The sequence below is a fragment of the Taudactylus pleione genome, unplaced genomic scaffold, assembly GCF_031769625.1.
Source record: "Taudactylus pleione unplaced genomic scaffold, aTauple2 ptg000313l, whole genome shotgun sequence".
In the NCBI taxonomy this organism is placed as follows: Eukaryota; Metazoa; Chordata; class Amphibia; order Anura; family Myobatrachidae; genus Taudactylus; species Taudactylus pleione.
The window spans coordinates 2,891,628-2,900,872 of record NW_028284714.1 but is presented as its reverse complement, the minus strand read 5'-3'; the positions used below and the strand labels follow the sequence as shown (position 1 = coordinate 2,900,872).

The 9,245-nt window shown below is 43.2% G+C and overlaps 1 pseudogene; it reads right to left on the bottom strand.

Annotated features, from left to right (window-relative positions):
• Window positions 1–1,837: 1,837 nt before the first annotated feature.
• Window positions 1,838–2,775, bottom strand: LOC148510686 (olfactory receptor 5P50-like; annotated as a pseudogene).
• Window positions 2,776–9,245: the final 6,470 nt, after the last annotated feature.

Below are 9,245 nucleotides of genomic sequence, written 5' to 3'. Positions count from 1 at the left end.
CTCATTTCTCAGGAAGCACTAACAGTGCATGTTTTCCAGGTGTTCTCACAGAATCACAAGTGACATAATTAGCTCCACCTGTGGATCTTTTAAAAAGTGTCAGCCAGTAATGAATACACCTGTGCACCAACTAGGAAAAATGGAAAACATGCACTGTTAAGCTGGCCATATACCAGAACAAATTTCCTCCAACCATCCAACTAGTTGGTTGGTTGGAATGAAAATGCCGTAATGCATGGGAGCAAATGACAACCAGCCATTTGTTCCCAAACACTGGAAAAGTAAAGAAAGCTCTTGTTCATACAAGTTGTTTAAATCAAACAGATTTAACCAACTTGCCTGAATTACATTTCTTGTGTTTTCTGGTGTTTGGGAGCAAACTATTGATTGTCATTTCCTCCCATACATTACCAGGTTTTTATTTCAACCAACTACAGTAGTTGGATGGTTGGAGGAAAGTTGTTCTGGTGTATGGCCAGCTTTAGTGCTCCCTGAGGAATGAGTGTGGGAAACACTGGTCTAAGTTTCACCTGTCTACAGTGTTAAGATAGTTCTTTACTTCATCACTGATCAGTATATTTTATCTGTATGGTTCCAATATGAAAATTCAGTTTTCAGATTTAGTAGTTCTGTAAATATGTTATTATTACACCTATTTTATTTACATTGACAGTCCCTACTTCTGACTTGTTTAAGTTATGTACCCAAGACCTCATATTAGGTTGAGTGAATTGTTCTGTATGGAGTAGTACATACAGGGGTATACAATCGGGAAACCGGCTTCCCGACTGTCATATCCCGGCGAGGGTGAAATGCCGGGCGTCTAGATGTAGACGCCTGACATTTTCCTGATGCCAGGAGACCGGCGCCCGGCATCCCAATCGAAGGGATGCCGGGTGCCGTAAGCGGACTGCTGTGGGGAGGAGGAGGGTTAGGTTTAGGGCACCCGGGGGGGACTTAGGGATAGGCACCCCCCCGGGAGGGTTAGGGTTTGGCTAGGGGGAGGGAGGGTTAGGGTTAGGCTCCCCCGAGGGGGACTTAGGGTTAGGCACCCCCCCGGGGGACTTAGGTTTAGGCAGCTGGTTAGGGGGGGTTAGGGTTAGGCACTTAGAGGGGGTTTAGGGTTAGGCACTTGGGGAGGAGGTTAGGGTTAGGCACCCCTAAGGAGGGTTAGGGGGTTAGCTTAGGTTAGTTTATACTTACCTTAGCGACGATCAGGATTTCCAGCGCTGTCGGGCTTCTGCTGCCGGGAACTCTGCTTTTGTCGGCCAGGCGCTGCCGGGAGTCGAACCGGTATTTCATACCGATTCCCATACAGGAAGCCTGAAGGGTGTGATATAGTGGGTGTATAGACTTGAAGGTACAGTAAAATTTGACCTTATTTCAGGGGCATTTCTAGAGAGGAGGGGGCCCGTGTGCAGTCTCCGACACGGGCCCCCTTCTCTCCGCCCAGCGGCCGGCAGCGCACTGAGCTGTGCGCGGCCAGTGCCGGAGTTATAGACTATGGGCACTAGAGTGTGCCCAGAGTCTATAATGTATGCACAGGTCACAGGGAAAATGGCCGCGGCGGCCATTTTCCCTGTACAGCGCATGCGCAAACGACGGGAAAATGGCCGCCGCGGCCATTTTCCAGTCGTTCTACAGCGCTGGACCTCCGCACCGGCATGGGACTCCGGAAAGGTAAGTAATATTATGGGTGCAAGGTGTGCGGTGCGGGATCTCTCTGGACCCAGGGGCCCATGTTCCCCGTACACCCTGCACCCATTATAGATACGCCCCTGCCTGATTTACTATGTGTAGCAAAATCTGGACGGTGCACAAATTCCACTGAATTATTCTACTTTAATTTTATATGTTTGCTGATTAATCTCTGGAAAACGCCCATTATCTTCTTGTTCCTCAAACTGTATATTAGTGGATTGCTTAATGGAGTTAGCATAGCGTTTATTAAAGATTTAAACTTATTTGTATTATGGGAATTGTCTTCAGATGGCACTACATATAAAGCAATCAGAGTCCCATAGTAGATGCAGACAACGAGCAGGTGAGAGCTGCAGGTAGAGAAGGCTTTCTTCCTCCCAGAGCTGGATGACATCCTGAGGATGGTGATAAGGATGCAGGCATAAGACAATATGACACATAGGAATGGAAGTAATATTGTAGAGGTTGTTAGAAACATATCATACCATAATATTATGGATGTATCAGATGATGATATCTCAAGCAATGGAGCTAAGTCACAAAAAAGTGATCAATTATATTAGAGTTACAAAACTGCAACTGAAACATAAAAACCAATTCACTAAAATCAAGCAATAAAGCCAATAGCCAGGCCAGGTACACCAGCTTATAGCAGCTAGTAATATTCATGAGAGAAGAATAATGTAATGGGTCACAGATGGCCAGATACCTGTCATAGGACATAGTGGTTAATAGAAAGCACTGGACAATACCAAAGAAACCATACATATACAATTGAATAATACATCCACTTATAAATAGTTTGCATTCATCCCACAATATAATATACAGCAACTGTGGTACAATACTGGAAGGAAAAAGCAGGTCGGTTATGGCAAGATTTTGAATGAAAATGTACATGGGGTGTCTGAGATTGTCACTGACCAGCACTACTACAATGATCGAGAGGTTCCCTACTAATATAATAATGTAAATAACAAGTAAAATAATAAAGAGAATGATCTTGAAGTTGTGAAGATACTGGAACCCCAGGAGTAATACATCAGTGACTGAGGTCTGATTGTCCTCACACATGCTCACTGGACTTGAGATCTCCAGACCCTGTAGAGGTGCAGAGAACAAACTGTATGAGCTCCAGAATATATAACTGCTGTGTAAGAAAACAGATTTCTGTGCATATGAAAGTTACTGGTAATAATACATTAGGCAATCCAAATATATTTAAAATAACTTTAAATTTATTCATAATATCATTCGCTACTATCCTATGTGTTATTAGCATAAATAAATATTAATAGCAAACAAAGAAATAGCTGAGCTTGTCATACTTTATTATATTTTTATGTAATCCTATATTATCATATTGTTTTGTGTGAATTGTCCATTGAGTTTCATTTTGCTATAAGGAACAGTGATCTCTAAGGCCTTCTCACATTTGCAAGTTCTGTACCTTTTAGATGTAATGTAAATACAGTTAAGCTATTTACATACAATTAATGCTTTTTGTTGCAGAATTTGCACAACACCATATAAGTAAAGCCTAATTGCTGATCTTTTGCTATGGTACAGTACTAATCTTGATATGTTGTTAAATGAGTCAGTAACATGAGGGAACTGTACCAAAAAAACACTCTCATACATCTTTATATAGAGTGTTGTGTATCTTCAACTTACAACTGTTTATGACTGGAGAGGCGGCATGAGGAAGCAAAGTGGTGCACAATCTTAGGCTAAGTATAGTAAGCATGTGTTCACATAACTGTGACTCAAATAGTACAGACATATTGCCTCCTGATGTTAGAGAGCTGGTGCAAATTTAATACCCCAACATTTGCAGTATTACGGCTGCTGACATAGTGCTTTTCTACACATGCACAAGCACAGAGGGGCCCCATGACAAGTCTCAGCAGGTAGCACCTCACATTGTGCTTAGGGTGTGCAATCTAGGGCCCCTCCCTCTATGTATTTTGGGCCCCATGACAGGTCTGCTGGAAGGTTGAGGACAGTTGGTCTGATGTGAGGAGAGGAAGTTGGTGAACAGTAGTTTATCTGAGGAACCTGAGGGAGGACAGACTTGTGTCTCTATGGCCAGCAGTGATCACAGTGTGCCTACAGCAAGCAGTGCTGGATTAAGGCTTGTGGGGTCCACTAACTTGTGGTGGCCCCATCAATAATATTGTCACGGCCTCACGCTTCGACTACTATGCCCCTTACCTGGTCTCTGGTCTCTCCACTGACTGGCAAGGTCGCAGCATACTACTTAATGTCTGCAACACTGCTGGGAACCAACTGCCGGCAGCGTGGTGGACATGATCTAGTACACTGCCAGGGGCAAAAGCAGTGGGCCATTAGAGATGAAGAGGGAGACAGAAAGATAGAGAGAGGGGAGAAAGGGAGAGAAAGAGGGAGGTAGTAAGATATAGGCTCCAATTTATTAATGATTGCAATGTGATTCGGGCATGGCATTACCGCCCACGATCGCATTGCAATATGCAATCATAGCATATTATTGTCTGGCATATGTAGGGACATGGGCTCTAAAAGGAGCCCATCCCTGTGATGTGCCCGGAGAGCTACAGGGATGATGCGCATGTGCAGTCATGCTGACTGCACATGCACAGTCACCATTGCCGGTGAGGGTTCCAGAGGAACCCCCCACCAGCCAATTATGCATAGTATAGCTCAGAGGCCGGGGCCAATAATGTTGGTAAATTTGGCAGCATTGCATCACCCATAGAAACCTATGGGGGATGTGACTGCTTGCGGGAATGGAGGAATCAGAGATATCTGCTGTGGTCCCTCCTAAATACATCCAGGGGAAACTCAATATTAGTGGTTAACCCCTAAAAACGCGTGTTTTCAGGGATTAAACCTCAAATATATAATGATAAATGGGCCCCATGGAGAGGAAGGGAGGACAGCAAAATGGAGGGAGAGAGAGAAAACAAGGGAGGGAGGGGGAGAGAGAGAGGAAAAAGAGAAAGGGAGATAGTGAGAGGTCATGAGGGGGAGAGAGAGAGAGACAGATAGGGGGCTGAGAAAGGGAGTGGGAGAAAGGATAGAAGAAAAGAGAAAAAAGGGAGGGAAAATGTGGGAAGGAGAGAGAAGGGGAAGGGAGGGAGAGGGAGAGAGAGAGAGAGAGAGAGAGAGAGAGAGAGACTAACCTGTTTCAGACTTGCAGCATCATGCAGTAGGGATGGCCATCCTTATCATGCAGGTTTCTGATGGGGGCGGACAATTCAGGGCATTAGGCTCCATCCCCTAACCATACACACGTGAGTCATCTTGTGACACTGTAAGTGGTAGCGCAGTGTAATATTCAACTTTTCACTTCTTTCCTCAATCATGAATAAATGATTAGTCTATGCGCCGACTACAAGACCACAACAAAGTGCTAAATAACATGTGTAATATATAAAACATAATGACATCACTGTAAGTGGCACCGCAGTGTGTTATTCTTTTCTTATTCACAAAAAATTATTGTGACACTAAGGGGTAGGGCAGTGTGTTATTATTTTCTTATTCATATAAAAAATTGTGACACTGTAGTTCATTGATACCGCAGTGTAATATTTAAAATTCGTACAAATTGACGTGTACTTCATTCATGTTTGTTGATATGGAGACCAATCAGTTGAGAGGAGAGCAGGAACCACATACTAGTGCTGGAGCTGCTGCCAGTGCGAGCTGCTGCCGATCGCTGACAAGGTTCCTGGCTGTGCTGAAAACTCTTTATGAGTATACACTGAATGATGGGCAGCTCGAGTAAAGCAAAGCCATGACTATACTAGTCCGTCTCCATCATCTACTAAAGCAGATGCCCAAGGACATACAGGGCTTAAGTCAGGGCATCTGAAATCAAAGAACCAATATTTTACAGTGGTAAAGAAAAAAAACAAAGGGAAAGTCAGCTGCAGAAAGACATAAAATTGGCAATATGCCTTACATCACACGAAGTGGCAAGGAATGGTTAAGGCCTTGGCCTTTATTTTTGACTTGTGGTTCTGCCTCTTATGTAATGTAAGCATAAGTGAACATGCTGATAGAGAAATTGAGGATGCTTCTGTGGAAGTGCACCAGGATCAGGAGAATATTTGTGTAGCTGATGCTAATAAGGATGTTGATGTATAGGATGTTGATGATTAGGATATTGTTGATGAGGATGTTGTTTGTGTAAATCAGGCATCAGTGGAAGAAACAGTTGTTGCCCATGATAAGGAAACACCTGCCTGGGCACAAGACAAAAAAATCCACTTCTTATGTGTGGAATTATTTCTAACCAAATCCAGATAGAAATTATCTAGCCGCCTGTACCGTTTGTAAAGCAGTCCAACGTCAGCTAACTCTCTTCTCTACCAGATCCAAGTACCTGCCATCTTCACCACCAACACCTTCATCAACAATATCAATCATGAAGAGATTGGTTTGTTTGGGCCCCCACAAAACAAGCTATCAATTGGCAGCTGACATTGCTGGCAATGATCTATACGTGCACAAACTGGCTTTACAGAGGCAAGATGTTGCTATTATCTCTCAATTCCTCACCCTCATCAGTGTGTACATCATCTTCACACAATATTAATTTGTCCCCACTGGAATCCACCATTACATGTGCCTCAATAATTTTTGGATGTAATTGGCATAGAATTTGCAGTTCATTTTGATGGACATCATCTTTTCCACAATTTGAGGAAGTAGCCTCCTACGCCGATCGCTGACAAGGTTCCTGGCTGTGCTGATAACTCTTTATGAGTATACACTGAATGATGGGCAGCTCAAGTAAAGCAAAGTCAGTTTGTGCAAGGGCCTCCAAATTGCCTTTTTTTTCCTGCCAGTAGTCAAACAGACTGTCTGACATGTCTCTTTTAATGCTCTCATTAAAACATGTAAAATAGACCTCAACAATTCTTTGAATGGTAACCGTATCAGATGGAGTCATGGTAGAGGTATCATTAATTGTATGCAATCTTTTAGACCTGACCAGATGTCAAAACTTGGTTGTGTTGACTCATCTGCATCGCCAGTGGATCTTTTGGGAAAGTTTAGTTTTTTATCGGTAGATGCACTTGCTGAAATTGAAGGAGAAGCCATCGCTGCATCACATGCCACTTGAGCTGACAATTTGCTTACCAAAATCTCTTTGCATCTCTTCAGATCTGTGTCCATTGGGAAGAAAGACACAATGTATGACTTAAACCTTGAATCGTACATTTTGCGTTTGCTCTGTTCAGCTTCTCCACATATCTGTGCTTAAGTGGACAGTGGGTACAATGGCATTTTGGAGGCCACTAATTAAGTTTATTTAACATCCTTCTACAGGTTGGGATTTGCTTTTCTAATGAATTAGAATCTAGATGGGATTTGGTTGTGGGGACACAGGACATCAATTAACTTTCTAAAACCCACTGCATTATTGGCGAATGTTGGATGCACATCTAATATCAGCATAAATGTTATGGTGTCAGTTATATGTTGTGCAACTGGGTGACTGCTGTCATACTTGCCCCCCCCCTTTCAAAGGATTGCTTAACAGTCATTTGTTTTTTAAAGTGCTACTAGTAGTCTTTCTGGTTCCTTTCTTGGGTGAAAAATCCACTCGCAGCAGCAGGCATAGCACTCAAGGATTCTTCTGGGGCAAGGACTGGTGTGAATGATTTAAATATTTTTTGTAAATGCCTCCCCATCTTTCCTCCCTCATAAATGTGCTTCAGAATAAAAAAATTAAATGAAATTGCTACTAATCAAATCTTCCTTTCCCTGCCTTTAACTACATACATACTCTAACTCACTCAGGCCTTTTGAACAATAAAAACATTTGTTTCCTGATGGTCCATGTTTGAAGTTGAACTGCCACAGCTGCTGCAATCTTCGACATGCAATTGCTGAATGCCAAAAATGTCCAGTAATGTTTATGGCCACACACAGCATCTCTTGCATGTCCCTTTAATTTATAAAACTATTCTGAACCACCAAGTTGATTTTGTGTGCAAAACATGGGACATATTGTTCACCCATGCTCTCTCCTTCACCCTCATAAATTTGCTTCAGAATCAAAACATTAAATTAAATTTACAACCAACCAACCCTTCGTGTCTCTGCCTTCAGCTACATACATACTCCATCTTCCTCTGGTCTCTTTATTAATGAAAACGTATGTTTCCTTTTGTGCCATGTTGGAAGTTGAACTGCCACGTGTTTGTGCCACCCACTGATGCTGCTTAGCTTAGTCAGCAAGCTAGCTTGATGCAAATTTTGGGCCTAAACTGCATGAAAATAATATTGTGAGTTGTGAGGTGGTCAAAATTGACTGGAAATGAGTGGAAATTAATGTTACTGATGGTAATACTGTAGGAACAAAAAAAAGCCCATATTATGTGATTGTAGCAGTTTTTATCAATTTTTGAAAAAAAAATTACATATCCAAAACCAAAACATGGGAGTCGGTACACATCCCTAGTATATATATATATATATATATATATATATATATATATTTCATACACACACATAGCTATACACACATACTGCACATATATATATATATATATATATATATATATATATACACACACACACACACATATGTCACACATACCTTACACACACCCCTAGAGTACTGTATGTCACACATACATTATACACACACACTTACCTTGCAGCAACAGTGGGTTGTAGACCTGTGATGAGGATGGGACCTGGCAGGCTGGCACCATGTCATTAGGCCCCTCCCTCTGACAAAATGCTGTGATTCGCAGGTCAATCATGAAGGGGCCTAGCCAAATGATGCAATTCTAATGGAAACACATCATATTGGCTCTGCCTCCTCCCGATTTACCTTTGAATTGCGGCATTTTGCCGCAAGGGGGCAAGGCTTATGCAAATTGTGCCTGCTCTGCAGTCTGTCAGGGGGGTTTCTGGGTACTCAGTGTGCACTAGTGCAGTTATTAGACGGCAGGATGCGATGCCACCGGTCTAAATGCAGATGGTTCAAGCCCGACATGGGACTTAAGGTAGGCATCGAAATACCGATGCCTATCTTAATCCTGATACCGGAAACCATGACAGATGCCATCCTGAACGAGGTAAGTCCGGGGCTTCATAGGAGTTAGCAGCAGTGGAGGGAGGGTTAGGTTTAGGCACCCCCGGGGGGACAGGGTTAGGCACCCCCCAGGGAGGGTTAGGGTTAGGCTAGGGATAGGGGAGTTAGGGTTAGGTGCCACTGGTGGGAGGTTAGGGTGCAGGAAGGGGGGGTTACATTTAGGCACCCCTGGGGGGGACTTAGGGTTAGGCACCACTCCGATAGGCACCACCAAGGGAGGGTTAAGGGGGGGAGAAGGGAGGGTTAGGATACTTACCAAACGGTGTCAGGATCTCCTCCTGTCAGGCTTCCACAGTCAGGATTTGAACAGGCAGCTCAACAGCCGCTGGTATTTCAATCCCATTCACTGTAGTTACTACTCATTTGCATTCAATATATCCTACTTCTTTTAAACTTTGCTGAAGGTTGTGCAGACATCGGAGAACCCTGCTGCATATCTGGT